Source organism: Bos grunniens, chromosome 18, assembly GCF_055505025.1.
Source record: "Bos grunniens cultivar Pamir isolate PY7600 chromosome 18, Bosgru_T2T1.0, whole genome shotgun sequence".
NCBI classification, from domain to species: Eukaryota; Metazoa; Chordata; class Mammalia; order Artiodactyla; family Bovidae; genus Bos; species Bos grunniens.
Window position 1 is genome coordinate 35,665,332 of NC_141182.1, and position 16,062 is coordinate 35,681,393.

Genomic DNA, 16,062 nt, shown 5'->3' on the forward strand with positions numbered 1-16,062 from the left:
TTTCATTAACTGTCCTTTGCAGAGGTTTTTAGTTTTGATGACATTTGTTCCTTTATGGATTATACTTTTGATATTATAGCTGAGAAATTGTGCCTAACCTATATAACAAAAAAGAAGCAGACCTCATAGAGAAGAAACTAGTAGTTAACAGTGGAGAGAGGGAAAGGAAGAGGGGCAATAGAAGGGTAGAGCATTGACAGGTAAAAAATATTAGATAGAAAATAAGCTACAATTATATATTGTACAACATGGGGAATATAGGCTTCCTTGGTGGCTCAGAGGTTAAAGTGTCTGCCTCCAATGTGGGAGACCTGGGTTCGATCCCTGGGTCGGGAAGATCCTCTGGAGAAGGAAATGGTAACCCACTCCAGTATTCTTGCCTGGAGAATCACATGGACAGAGAAGCCTGGTAGGCTACACTCCACGGGGTCGCAAAGAGTCGGACACGACTGAGTGACATCACTTCACTTTTAAAAGAAATAAATTGCAAGGAAAAAAAGAAATCTTTGCCTAACCTGAGTTCACAAAGATTCTCTCCAAGGTTTTCTTTTGGAAGTTTTATAGTTGGGGTATCGTATTTAGGTCTGTGATCTATTTTGATCTATCTATTAATTTTTTGTGTGTGTGGTGTGAGGTATGGACCGAAGCTCACTGTTTTTGCATATGGATGTCCAGTTCTTCCAGCCCTATTTCTTGATAAAGCTGTCCTTTTCCCCACTGCATTGCCTTTGAACTTTTTTGAAAACTTAGTTGACCATATATGTATGAGCTTATTTTTGGACTCTGTTCTGTGTTAAGCTGTGTGTCTGTCCTTTACCATTACTATACTGTCATTTCTGTACCTTTATAATACTCTTGAAATCAGATAGTCATTTTTTCCAAATTTGTTCTTTTCTAGATTGTTTTGGCTATTCTAAACCTTCTACCTATCCGTATAAATTTTAGAATCTGCTGGCCATCTTCTACAAAAATGCCTAGTAAAATTTTAACTAGGATTGTGTTGAATCTATAGACCAGTTTCAGGAGAACAAATATCAGTATTGAGTCTTTAAATCCACAAATGTCTCTCTTCATTTATTTTATTAAATATCTTTATTATTTTATTATATTGCTATTATTTATTTCAACAACAGTTTGGAGTTTCTCGTGTACAAGTCTTACACATTTTTTGTATGATTTATCCTTATGTGGTTAATATTTTTTGATGTTATTGTAAGTGTTGTTATGAATATTCATGTACAGAGTTTGTGTGAGACCTTTGTTTTCATTTCTCTTGGGCATATACCTGAGAGTGGAATTGCTGGATCATAAAATTCTATGTTTAACCTTTTGAGGAACACCAAACTATTTTTAAAAGAGCTGCACCATTTTATATTCCTGTTAGCAGTGTATGAGAGTTCCAGTTTCTCTACATCCTTGCTAATACTTGTTATTTTTCCATTGTGTTTTCTCAGTGTGCTTTTGATTTTCATTTCTTTAATTACTAATTATGTTGAGCATCTTTTCATGTGTTTACTGGCTACTTTTACATCTTCTTTGCTGAAATGTATATTCAAGTCCTAAATATATTTCCATTTTTAAATAGGGTTGTTTGTCTACTTGTTGTTGAGTCTTAAGAATTCTTTATATATTCTGGATACTTTTTGAGATTATATCATACGCTTGTAAAACAGTACATTCTTTTTGCATTGTATGCATTCCATCCTGGAATTCCCCAAACTCCTTGTTGATTTTTTAAAATTTGCATAGGTTAAAGTTTCATTCTTTGTGATGTACAGTTCTTTGGGTTTTGGCAAATGCATAGAGTTACTTATTCCTTACCTGAATACCATAAAAAACAGATGCGTTATTTTAAAAATTCACCCACTCCTTCTTTCCTTTGTGTCTGGTTTCATTCACTTTGCAAAAAGCATTTAAGATTCATTCATGTCATTGTATGAAGAAATATTTAGTTCCTTTTTATCACTGTAAAGTATTCCATTGTATGGATGTATCACAGTTAGTTTATCTACTTACCTGTTGAAAGATGTTTTGGTTCTTCTTGATATTTGGCAGTTAATAAATCTTCTGTAAAGAGTCACATACAGGATTTTGTGTGACCGTAAGTTTTTAATTCACTTGGTCTTCTCTTACAATCATGTTTCGGTTTCATTAATTTTTCTCTATTCTCTGCTTTCATCTTCATCATTGCTTTTCAAACAGAATTTTAAGAAAGAGGAGTGGTTGATGTATCTGTTTCTTCAAGGAGATCAACAGAGGTGCAGTGAATGGATGAGACTTGAAGCCAGATGATGTTAAAGAGTGAAGAAGTGGTGACAGTGACAGTACATTATTCTTTTTAAAAACTTAGTTTCTGGAGCAGAGTCTTTCAGCTTTGGCATTACTGACATTTTGGACTAGATAATTCTTTGTTTTAAAGGGGGCTGAGGAAATTCCCTGGTGGTCCAGTGTTTGGTACTTATGCTTCCATTGCAGGGGGCCCGGGTTCGATCCCTGGTTGGGGAACTAACACCCCATGAGTTGCATGGTGCAGCCAAAAAAATAAGTAGAGGTGCTGAGTTGTGTATTGTAAGTTCTTTAGTAGCATTTTTGGTCCCTGTATGCCAGTTGTAGCCCTCTAGTTGTGACAGTCAAAAATGCTTCTAGACATTATCAAATGTTCCAGGAGGGCAGAATTGTTCATTATGAGAGGCTATTGTTTTAGAGGAAGGAGAGAGAGAAGACCCTAAAGAAGAACTCATATCAAGGAAGCTTTTTTTTTTAATTGCTTATTTATTATTTATATTTAGCTGTGCTGGGTCTTCATTGCTGCTCCAGCTTTTCTCTAGTTGTGGAGAGTAGGGGCTACTCTCTAGCTGCATCGCACAGCTGTCTCATTGTGGTGGCTTCTCTTGTTGTGGAGCATGGGCTCTAGGGCACGCAGTTTTCAATAATTGCAGCGCATGGGCTCAGTAGTTGCAGTTTCTGGACTTTAGAGCACAGGCTTAGTAGTTGTGACTCAAGGGGTTAGTTGCTCCTTGGCATGTGGGATCCTCCTGGACCAGGGATCAAACCTGTGTCTGCTACATTAGCAGGAGGATTCTTTACCACTGGCCATCAGGGAAGCCCTTAGGGAAGCTTTTTAAAGGAAGTAAGAGATTGAGGGGAGTAGCGAGTAAGAAAAAGAGAGAAGGGGAAGGTTGAAGTTATAAAAGAGAAGGTAGCTGATGGAACTTGGGTATGGAATTTAGATCAGAGGTGGGGAGAGTAGGTTTATATCTGAGACAAGGCACTTTTTATGAGGAAGGAAATGAAAAGATGATTGTAGAATTTGTATAGATATATATATTTTTTGAGGGTGATATGGAAGATCCTCGCTTTCTGCTACCTTTGTCAAGTAGGGTCAAGATCCCTTGCTAAATGAGGGGTCACTATGGAGAAGATGACTGAAGAGATGAGAGGTTTGGGATATGGTAAATAAGGGAGGGAGCTGAGCAGGAAAAACTGATGAAGATAAGACAGCTAGTAAGTGGTAGATTTGACTTTAAGGCTGTGTTCTCCGTTGTAGTTTTCTCCTTTAAGTCCCCCATTTAGGCTTTTTTAAAATTAATTAGTTTTTGGCTCTGCTGGATCTTCATTGCTGCACTCGGGTTTTCTCTGGCTTAGGTGCGTGGGCTTCTCATTGCACTGGCTTCTTGTTGCAGAGCACCAGCTCCAGGGCATGCAGGCTTCAGTAGTTGCAGCTGTAGAGCCGTGGGCTGAGTAGTTGTGGTAATGGGCCTAGTTACTCCATGGCATGTGACATCCTCTCGAACCAGGGATTAAACCCGTTGTCCCCTGTATTAGTAGGCAGACTCTTAACCACTGGACCACCAGGGAAGCCCTGTGGTCATTACTGTTCTATGTACTTCAGTTCAGTTCAGTGACTCAGTCGTGTCCGACTCTCTGCAACCCCATGGACTGCAGTACGCCAGGCTTCCTTGTCCATCACCAGCTCCTGGTGCTTACTCAAACTCATGTCTATTGAGTCGGTGATGCCATCCAACCTTCTCATCCTCTGTTGTCCCCTTCTTCTCCTGCCTTCAATCATTCCCAGCATCAGGGTCTTTTCCAGTGAGTCAGTTCTTTGCATCAGGTGGCCAAAGTGTTGGAGTTCCAGCTTCAGCATCGGTCCTTCCAATGAATATTCAGGACTGATTTCCTTTAGGATGGACTGGTTGGATCTCCTTAGTGTTCAAGGGACTCTCAGGAGCCTTCTCCAACACCACAGTTCAAAAGGATCAAATCTTCGGCGCTCAGCTTTCTTTATGGTCCCACTCTCACATCCATACGTCACTACTGGAAAAACCAAAGCTTTGACTAGACAGACTTTTGTTGGCAAAGTAACGTCTCTGCTTTTTAATATGCTGTCTAGATTGGTCATAGCTTACTTTCCAAGGAGCAAGCGTCTTTTAATTTCATGGCTGCAGTTACCATCTGCAATGATTTTGGAGCCTGAAAAAATAAAGTCTGACACTGTTCCCACTGTTTCCCCATCTATTTGCTATGAAGTGATGGGACCAGATGCCATGATCTTTGTTTTCTGATTGTTGAGTTTTAAGCCACCTTTTTCACTCTCCTCTTTCACTTTCATCAAGAGGCTCTTTAGTTCTTCTCTTTCTGCCAAAAGTGTGGTGTTATCTGCATATCTGAGGTTATTGATATTTCTCCCAGCAATCTTGATTCCAGCTTGTGCTTCATCCAGTCAGCGTTTCTCATGATGTCCTCTGCATATAAGTTAAATAAGCAGGGTGACAATATACAGCCTTGACGTACTCCTTTCCCGATATGGAGCAGTCCATTGTTCCATGTCCAGTTCTTACTGTTGCTTCCTGACCTGCATACAGATTTCTTAAGAGGCAGGTCAGGTGGTCTGGTATTCCCATCTCTTGAAGAATTTTCCACAGTTTGTTGTGATGCACACAGTCAAAGGCTTTGGCATAGTCAGTAAAGCAGGAGTAGATGTTTTTCTGGAACTCTCTGGTTTTTTCTATGATCCAGCGGATGTTGGCAATTTGATCTCTGGTTCCTTTGCCTTTTCTAAATCCAGCTTGAACATCTGGAAGTTCATGGTTCAAGTACTGTTCTGTGTACTTAAACTAATTCATTCCTAAGGTCTCCTCCAGGTGCCTGAATCTCTTCTCAACACTTTCAGATACATTAGTTGGTCTATCAATTTTATTTTCTTGGAAATTTCTCTCTTAGAGCCTTCTAAATTTCTCAAACCTGGACTGGTTGTACAGCTTAGGCAGTTGTACGTCTGTCATTCTGGGATTTCTCTTCTCCATCATCTTAAGGAGTCCCTTTGCCTTTTATTGCGTCACCTGTTTCTTGGCTATATATCATATATCCTCCTTTTGCTTGGTTACTTCACACTCATTTTGGTGGAGTATTTACTCCAGGAGCATATGAGAGGTAATGGGAGGTAAATATTCAAGAGCTTACATATGGGTTGGCCAGAAAGTTTGTTTGGGTTTTTCTGTATGATGTTATGGAACTTTCTGGCCAACCCAATGTTTTTAAATGTCTATATTCTCTCCTCACACTTCATTATTCCTGGTTTTAGATATCTAGATTAAATATAATTTTTTCTCAAGTTTTTGAAGGTATAGCTCTCCATTTTTCTTCTAGCTTCCAGAATTGCTTTTGAGAAGTCTGATGACATTCTGATTTCTGTGTTCTTCATGTGTAACCTTTTTCTCGCCTTCCATTTTTAGAGTTTTTCCTCTTAGTTCTTTGTATTCTGAAATTTAATGATGTGTATCAGTCAGGATCTGTTTTTCACCCATTGTGCTGGACTCTTCGGTGATCCTTTATTCCTCTTCATTTTTCTATTCTCTTCTTCTGGAACTTAAAAAAGTTTTAGCTGGATCTCCTGGACCAATTCTGATATTCTCTCCCATTTCCTATTTGTCTTTTTGCTGAACTTTTTGGGTGAATTTCTTCAACTTGATCTTTCAGTTTTTCTTTGAGCCTTTCATTTGTTATTTTTAATTTCTAGGGGCTCTTTCTTTTATCTTTTTAAGTAACCATATGTTCTTGTTTTGGGGTTGCAATATCTTCTTTTTTCTCCGAGGTTGTTGAGATGAGTTTTATTGTTGAGATTTCCATCTTACTGCATAGTCTTTTCCCTCCATATTTCTTTTCTTCTCTACTTGCCTCTGTCTTTAATGTTGAAGCTTTTCTTGGATCTTTGATGATCTTTGGCTATTTGCTTGTTATTTTTTTTAATGGGGCACCAAAATCGTAATGGCAGTTGCATGATCACAAGTGGCACTTGCTAACTGCAGGCCTCATTATAGGGTTTTTGCTAGGTCAGCTGTGCGGTCAGTGTGTTGCTTGCAGAGTATAAGTCCATTGTACTATGACAAGGGAAGAAAAAGTCCTGGGGGTTTCAATATACACGTTTTTAGAGAGACTTTTTAGTTCCTCACTCTGTTTTTGGTTATTGGCTCTCAGTTATCTTGTTTTACTTCTTCAGAAAATCTCTAGCCTTCTGCCTAGAGGGACAGTCGTCCAGTAGTGCAGAGTTAGGAGGTATGTGAAACTGGGGAGGTGATTAGTGACTCACTAAATAAGTAAACTTTGTGTCAATCTTGTTTTCAACTTTGCCTTCGTGTCTACTTCCAAAAGTACCTGGTAGTGTATTTCCTGAGTGTTTGGATTTCTTTATTGGAAATAAGTTTTCTTTTCCCTGTCGTTGGCTTAAGATTTAGCTTTTTCAGGTGCTAAATCAGTTACCATGTGTCCTGCATTCCAGCTTCTAAAAGTTTTGTTGCCATGGTTTCATGTCCTGTTTTGTTGTTGTTTTTCTTGTGAGTTTACACCCTTAAAAAAATTCTTTTACTGTCATTTAATGGAGTTTCAGTAAGGAATGGGTGAATGTATGTTTTCAGTTCTCTGTGTGAAAGTTCTTTCGATTTGTTTTTGTTTTTTTTTTTATTGAGGTAAATTTATATAACACACAATTAAACATTTTGAAGATTACAGTCAAGTGTGTTTGGTGTATTCACAGTGTTGTGCAACTATCAGTTCTCTAGTTTCAAAACTTTTTCATCACCTCTTGAAAACACCCCATACCATTAAGTAATCACTCCCCATTTCCTCTCCTCCCCCAACCTCAGTAACCTGTAATCTGCTTTTGCGTATTCTGAAACTATCATATAAAAGGCATCATACAATATGTGACCTTTTTAGTCTGGCTTTTTTTCCTTGGTATGTTTCTCAGGTTCATCCAGGTTGCAGCATCTGTTAATATTTTGCCTCTTTTTATGGTTGAATAGTATTCCATTGTATGTGTCCACCATAATTTGCTGCCCTATTCATTTACTGATCCAGTTAGTTGTTCCATGTCCAGTTGTAACTGTTGCTTCTAGACCCACATACAGGTTTCTCAGGGGACCAGTAAGGTGACCTGGTATTCCCATCTCCTTAAGAATTTTCCACAGTTTGTTGTGATCCACACTGTCAAAGGCTTTACTGTAGTCAGTGGAGCAGAAGTAGATGTTTTTCTGGAATTTGCTTGCTTTCTCCATGATCCAATGAATGTTGGCAGCTTTTTTCATTACAGTGGGAAAGATTGAAGGCAAAAGGAGAAAGGGGTGGCAGAGGATGAGATGGTTAGCCTCATCTTCTCAGTGGACATGAATTTGAGCAAACTCTGGGAGATAGTGGAGGACAGAGGAGCCTGGTGTGCTGCAGTCCATGGGGGTCGAGAAGAGTCAGATACAACTTAGCGACTGTTATGAGTAATGTTGCTAAAAATATTTGTGTATAAGCTTCTTTCAAGACGTATGTTTGCGTTCTCTAGGGTATATACCTAGAGATAGAATTGTTGGATCCTGTGGTAATTTTATGTTTACCTTTTTGAAGCAATCTGAATGTCAGATTGTTTTCCATAGCCTCTGCACCATTTTACTTGGCCACCATTAACGTATAATGATTCCTATTTTTCCACATCCTCACCAGTACAACACTTATTATTTTCTAGGGTTTTTTTGTTTGTCTTTTCTTTTAAAATTAAAACCATTCTAGTGGGTCTAAAGTGGTATCGTGGTTTTCATTTGCATTTCTTACTGACCAGTGATATTGAACATCTTTTCACATGCTTGCTGACAATTTTTGTATCTTATTTGGAGAAATGTCTGTTCAGGTCCTTTGCCCTTTTAAAAAATTGGTTGTCTTTTGGTTGTTGAGTTGTAAAGAGTTCTTTATGTTTTCTGAATACCAAACCCTTATTAGATATATGATTTGCAGATATTTTCTTCCATACTCTGGATTTTCTTCACTTTATTGATAGTATCTTTTGAAGAACAAAAGTTTTTAATTTTTATGAAATGTGAAATCCATTTCTTCTAGTTTTTCTTTTGTTGTTCATGCTTTGAGTGTCAAATCTAAGAATCCATGCCAAATCTGAGATCATGAAAGTATGCACCTGTGTTTTCTTCTAAGAGTTTAATGGGTTTAGCTGTTACAGTTAGGTCATTGATCCATTTTGAGTTAATTTTTGTGTATGATGTGAGGTGGGGTTCAACTTCATTCTTTTGTATGTGGTTATTTAGTTGTCCCAGCACCATTTGTTGAAGGGGCTATTCTTTCACCATTGAATTGTCTTAGCAGCCTTGTCAAAAATTAATTGGCCAGAACTTCTGGTGGTCCAGTGGTTAAGTAGCTTCCTTCCAATGCAGGGGACACAGGTTCAATCCCTGACCTGGGAAGATTCGACAAGCTGTGGGACAACTAAGCCCTCATGCCATAACTATGGAGGCCCACTCACCCTAGAGGCCATGTTCTACAACAGGAGAAGCCACTGCAGTGAGAAGCCTGCACACTGCAATTAGAGAGTAGCCCCTACTTGCCACAACTAGAGATAGCTCACATGCAGCAATGAAGACCCAGTACAGCCAAAAATAAACAAATAAAAATTTAAAAATTCATTTGGTCAGATTCTCAACATTGCTAATTATTAGAAAAATGCAAATCAAAATTATAGTGAGATATCATTTCACACCAGTTAGAATGGCCATCATCAAAAAGTCTACAGATAACAAATACTGAAAATGGTATGGGAAAAAGGGAAGCATACTATACTGTTTGTGGGAATGTAGATTGGTGCAGCCGCTATGGAGAACAGTATGGAGATTCTTTAAAAAACTAAAAATAGAGTTACCATATGATCTAGCAATCCGACTACTGGACATATATCCAGAAAAGACAGAAGCTCACATTCAAAAAGGTATATGCACCCCTATGTTCACAGTAGCTCTATTTACAATAGTCAAGACATGGAAGCAATGGAAATGTCCATCAATAGATGTGTGGATAAAGAAGATGCAGTATGTTTAAACAATGGAATGTTACTCAGCTATAAAAAAGAATGAAATAATGCCATTTGCAGCAACATGAATGGACCTAGAGATTATCATATAAAATGAACTAAGTCAGACACAAAGTATAATATGATATCACTTATATGTAGAATCTAAAAAAAATCAGAGAAATCAACTTATTTCCAAAATAGACTCACAGACATGAAAACAAATTTATGGTTACCAAAGGGGAAGGAGTGGGGAGGGATATGTTAGGAGTTTGGGATTAACAGACAGACACTACTATATAAAAAAATAAACAAGGACCTACTGTATAACACAGGGAACTGTATTCCATATACCACTCCCAGTTCTGTTTGTTCCATTAGTTTGTACGTCTTTCTTTGTGCACTGTTTGTAGTAAGTTTTGAATTGTGAGGTGTGAGTTCTGCTTTGATTTTCATTTTCAATATTATTTTGGCTGATCTAGGCCTCTTTCAGTTTCATATAAATTTGAGGATTGGTTTTTCCATTTCTGCAGAAAAAGCCACTGAAATTTTGGTAGAGATTGCGTTGACTCTGTAGGTTTCTTTGTGAAGTATTGCAGTGTTAACAACAGTAAAGTCTTCTAGTTCATGAACAAGGAAGTCTCTTACCATTTATTTAGGTTTTCCTTCATTTCTTTCAGCAATATTTTGTTGTTTTTAGTGTGCAAGTATCACCTCTTTAGTTAAATTTATTCCTAAATATTATATTTTGGAGGTTGTTGTACATAGAATTCTCTTAATTTCCTTTTTGGATTGTTCTTTGCAACATATAGAAGCACAGCTGAATTGTAGGTGTTGATACTTTAACCGGCAACTTCCCTGAATTTGTTTATTAGCTTTAGTTGTGTTTTGTGGATTCTATGAGAGTTTCTATATATAGAATCATGTCATTGGCAAATAGAGATAGTTTTACTTCTTCCTTTCCAAATTGGACGCTTTCTGTTTTCTTTCATTGTCTAATTGCTGACTAGGACTTCCAGTACAATGTTGAATAGCAGTGGTGAAAGCTGGTGCCTTTGTCTTGTTCCTGATTTGGGGGAGAAAGCCTCCAGTTTTTCACTGTTAAGTATGATACTACTACCTGTGGGTTTTTTGTAAACACCGCTGTTCATTTTAAGGACTTTCTTTCTGTTCTTAGTTTGCTGAATATCCCTCCCCTCCCCTGCCATCATGATTGGGTATTGAAATCTGTCACATGTATTTTCTGTGTCAATTCAGATGATCATGTGTTTGTTTTGTTTTTGTTTTCATTCTGGTAATGAGGCAAGTGAATTTTGTATGTTGAACTATCCTTACGTTCTTGGGATAAATTCCACTTGATCCTTTTAATGTGGTGTGGGATTTGTTTAGTATTTTGTTGAGAATTTTTCCTTCTATATTTATAAGGGATATTGGCCTGTAGTTTTCTTGTGGTATTTTTGTCCTGCTTTGGCATCGGGGTAAAACTGGCCTCATAGAATGTTTAGGAAGTGATATCTACTCGTCTATGTTTTGGAAGAGTTTGAAAAGGATTGCTGTTAACTCTCCTCTAAATGTTTGGTAGAGTTTACCAATGAAACCACGTTGTCTTGGACTTCTTTTGTTGGGAAATTTTTTTGCTAGTGATTCAGTCTGTTTACTTGATATCAGCCTCTTGAGAATTTTTGTTTCTTCCAAGTCACTTTCGGTAATTTGTGTGCTTGTAAGAATTTGCCTGTTTGTTGTCTATTGCCTAAGTTGCTGGTGTGCAGTTGTTCATAGTATTCTTGTTATCATAGTATTCTCACATATATTTCTACCAGTACCAGTTATAATAACATCCTAACAGAGTCCACTTAGGTGGTACTAAACTATTTTCTCAATTTTGAAAACATTGTTGCTTGAAGTTGTTCCATGCAAACTGTTCATGCATGCGTGTTCAGTCACTAAGTTGTATCCAACTCTTTGCGACCCCATGGACTGTATGTAGCCCACTAGGCTCCTGTGTCCATGGGACTTCGCAGGCAAGAATACTGGCGTGGGTTGCCATTTGCTTCTCCAAGGGATCTTCCTGACCCAGGGAACATAAACTGTGTCTCCAGCATCTCCTTGCATTGGCAGGCAGATTCTTTACCACTGAGCCACCTGGGAAGCTTATGCAAACTATTCATAGGAGGCTAATAATTCTTCAGTACACTCTGCATTGAGTCTTCAAGTAAATAATAAATAAGTAGAATCAGTAAAATTTGGTTACACATCAGGAGCCAAGGAAAACCTTGAGACTTTTTGCCTTGTTTTGTAATTGCTTCTTGTTGCTACCAGTGTTTTCAGTCTTTCAGTCATTCTTGCTGATGGTCTTTACCAGTTTATTTTCTCTGACATTTCTTCAGTCACAGCAATCAGACACAGTTTAAGTTTCACCATTAGTAAATGGCTTTCTTTGCCTACCTGACAAGTGAACCATTCAGAAACTTTCTTTGGTTACAGCCTCATTTTAACCTTTTCTTCTTGTGAAAAAATCTTGCTGTGATAAGATATTGTTTTTTTCTGATTTTTTTTCTTTTGTTTTCCTGTAAGTTGTGGGTATTGTGTGGAGAAGGAAATGGCAACCCACTCCAGTGTTCTTGCCTGAAGAATCCCATGGATGGAGGAGCCTGGTAGGCTGCAGTCCATGGGATCGCACAGAGTCCGACACGACTGAAGCGACTTAGTAGTAAGTAGTAAGTAGTAGTAGTAGTAGTAGTAGTAGTAGGGGATTTGTGATGAATGCTTACTGGTAATGCTGATGTATAAGGTATTCTTACAGCACAGCCATAATGTTGTTGCACAATAAACATAATGCTTTGCCCTCTAATTTGATAAGAAGATAGCCCACACTCCATTGTGCCTTAGAAGCATGACATTCCATTTGAAGTCCACTCTTGTCTTTCCTCTTTTTAGTGATATCTATGCACTGACAAGTTTTTTGTTTCTTTTTTACGTCCCATCGCCTGCCTGAATTTTTTTTTTTTTTTTTAGTATTTATTTATTTGGCTGTGTTGGGTCTTAGTTGTGACATGCAGGATCTTTCGTTATGGGGCGCTGACTCTCTAGTTGTGGTGCACAGGCTCCAGAGAGCTCAGGCTCAGTAGTTGTGACATGTTCATGCTTAGTCGCTCTGCAGCAGGTGGGATCTCAGTTCCCTCACCAGGTATCAAACCTGTATCCCCTGCATTGCAAGGTGGTTTCTTAACCATTGGACCACCAGGAAGTCCTTGCACTGGTAAGTTTTTAAAAATGTTGCAGTGTTACATCAGTATGCATTGCACTCAGAATGCTGTCCAGTTTGTCACTGCAGTTTGTTAGTGCACCAAGTAACAGTGGGAAACATCTCTCACAGCTCCTCAGCTCTACCGTTGTTCTGTGAGATTAACCACAGGCTGTACAGAAGTGAACGAGCATGGTTATATTCCAATAAAACTTTATTTGTGGATACCAGAATTTGAATTTCATATTATTTTGTATCATTAAACAGTATTATTTTTATTTTCTTCTTACCATTTGAAAGCCATTCTTAGCTTGTAGCCCATGCAGAAACAGGTGGTAGGCGAGGTTTGGCCTGTGCGCTGTATTCTGCCAGTACCTGCTTTACAGTTTAAATACATTGGTAGGCAACCTGTGTTGCCTAGATTACTGCATGCTTGCCTGGGGCCCCCTGGTGGCTGAAGGGAGCAAATAAGTCTTGAGATGGTCAAATTTCTGAAGCACCATGAATCTGAGAATTCTAGAGTTGGAAATCTAGATGTAGGACTATTTATCATAGGGAGATTGTAGTGGCCACTCATCATTTCCAGAATGTGGGCTTTGGTGACACTTAGGGAAAAAGATAAAACAGCACTCCCCGAAATTTTGTATGCAAATCTCAACAGTGCTTTAAGACATCATTCTGATATAAAATGTATCTCTTCATCTGCAATTTATTTGTGTGAAGGGTGTGAATTTCAGCATTATTCTACACAAAATGGCACTGGTACAATAATTACATTTGAATGAACCTATATCTTCCAAGGGTAACTTTATTCTCTTTTCACCCACCCTTTTTTTTTCCCACTCAAAGGCTTCAAGTTTAATATATTGATAATTTTTGCTACTTTATTAAGTACATTTCTAAGTAAAACTGGGTTTTAACTATGAGAGTATGGTAGTAAAGAAGTCAGTGACTTTGTATAGTTGGGTGCTGCTATCTTGCTTTGAACTAGGGTACCAGCAGTTTTTGTATTTTTGTTTTTTAAATTTTAGTAAACTATACATAGCATAAAATCTACCATCTTAGCCGTTTATAAGTATATAGTTTATTAGCATTAAGTATAGTCCCATTTTTGTTCAACTACAGGGGTGAGTTTTTTTAATCTGCCATTTTAAACTCTTGATCCAAAAAAATGAAACCCTCGTGTTCTGGTCAATCCTAGGTTTACTGTAGTAACTAGGAATGAAATTATCCTCAAATATAGTAGAGATCGTGTCATTCCCTTTTTAAAACTTTGCTGGTTTATATTGTCCTTAGAATAATATTTAAACTCTTTACCATGATCCTTCTAGGTTTTGCCTCCTTCAGTTTTCCCCTTTCAGCTGTTAGCTAGCTCTAGCATAGTTGGGCCTTTCATTTCTTCAGAGAAGCCAAGGTCTTATCTGACTCACTGTTTGCTGGTGCTGTCCCACAGTGTTGGAGCTGCCCTGGTGTTGAAGCTTGTATACCCATGCCTCTCCACCATCACCTCCCTTTTCTTTGCTTGCTGGTTCTTGTGCTGTCTTCTCAGAAAGGCCATCCCAGTACTCTGTAAAATAGGTTCCTTCCTTAGACTGTTTCCCCCTACTTAGTAATACTTAAAATTTTTGTTTTTGTCAATCTCCTAACCTATCCAAATTAACTTCCCCTCCTACTTACTCCATTCTCCTTACTCTTTTTTATTTTTCCTTATAGCAAATATAGCCATCTGACATTTTACTAGAATGTAAGTTCTAAGAGGATGGGGACTTTGTTTTGTTTATTCATATGTTTTCAGTGTCTACAACATGTCTGCTATATAGTACCTACTCAAGAAATATTTAACTGAATGATCACATTACTTTTGGCCTTAGGGCAAAATACACATATATGATTGAAAAGTGAATACGACAAAGTTAGGACTGGCAAAATGGGAATATGGAAAGAAACTGTTGTTGAACTGAAGAAATAACCAATACTGGAGCTGTTCTACCTTTGGATCTTGTGTTATTGCTGAATGATAAATATCACCTCCCCTTCAGCTGTTTTTGAGTTCAGTTTTCCATCCTTTGCAGCCTGCAGACATCATATTTTATACAGAATCATTTCAATCCTAAATAGCACTAAATTAAAAAAAAACTTTATTTATTGTCCACACCATACAGCCAACCAGAGATCGAACGCATACTCCCTGCCTGCATTGGAAGTATGAAGTTTTAACCCTGGACCTCCAGGGAAGTCCCTAAATTACACTAAATTTAAAAAGAACATCTTGATTGAAGAAACTGATTCTTCTGTCCCTCCAGTGTTGCAAATTGCCGACATTCATTGGATTATAGAGAAAGCAAGGGAATTCCAGAAAAATGTCTGCTTCATTGACTACAAGAAAGCCTTTGACTGTGTGGATCACAACAAACTGTGGAATATTCTTGACGAGATGGAAACACCAGACTACCTTACCAGTCTCCTGAGAAACCTGTATGTGGGTCCAGAAGCAGCAGTTAGAACCTTACATGGGACAGCTGACTGGTTTGACATTGGGAAAGGAATATGTCAAGGCTGTATATTATCACCCTGCTTATTTAACTTACATGCAAAATACATCATACGAAATGCCAGGCTGGATAAATCACAAGCTGGAATCAGGAATGCTGGGAAAAGTGTCAAAAACCTCAGATATGTAGATTATACCACTCTAATGGCAGAAAGCAAAGAGGAACTAAAGAGCCTGTTGATGAAGGTGAAAGAGGAGAGTGAAAAAGTTGAGTTAAAACTCAGCAATCAAAAAACTGAGATCGTGGCATGCGGTCCCATCACTTCATGGTAAATAGAAGGGCAAAAGTGGAGGCAGTGACAGATTTTATTCTTGTGGGCTCCAAAATCACTGTGGACGGTGACTGCAGTCATGAAATTAAAAGACGCTTGCTCCTTGGAAAGCTATGACAAACCTAGATATCGTATTAAAAAAGGGAAGACATTGCTTTGCCAGCAAAGGTCCATATAGTTAAAGCTACTGGTTTTTCCAGTAGTCATGTATGGATGTGAGAGTTAGACCATAAGAAAGGCTGAGCGCCAAAGAATTGATGCTTGCAAACTGTAGTGCTTGAGAAGACTCTTGAGAGTCCCATGGTCTGCAAGGAGATTAAACCAGTCAATCCTAGAGGAAATCAACCTTGAATATTCATTGAAAGGGCTCACGGTGAAGCTGAAGCTCCAGTACTTTGGCCACCTGATACCCAGAGCTGACCCACTGGAAAAGAACCTAATGCAGGAAAAGATTGTAGGCAAAAGGAGAAGAGGGTGGCAGAGGATGAGATGGTTAGATAGCATTACCTATTCAATAGACATGAATTTGAGTAAACTCCAGAAAATAGTGAAAGACAGGGAAGCCTGGTGTGTTGCAGTCCAAGGGGTCACAAGGAGTCAGACACGACTTGGCAAGTAAACAACAATAACACATCCTTTCCATTAATAAACTAGTGTGTAT

At 38.3% G+C, this 16,062-nt stretch overlaps 1 protein-coding gene across 9 annotated transcripts in view; it reads left to right on the forward strand.

Annotated features, from left to right (window-relative positions):
* Positions 1-16,062, forward strand: part of NFATC3 (nuclear factor of activated T cells 3) — a 94,479-nt gene that overhangs the window by 15,315 nt on the left and 63,102 nt on the right. The gene's annotated exons all lie outside the window — the stretch shown is intronic.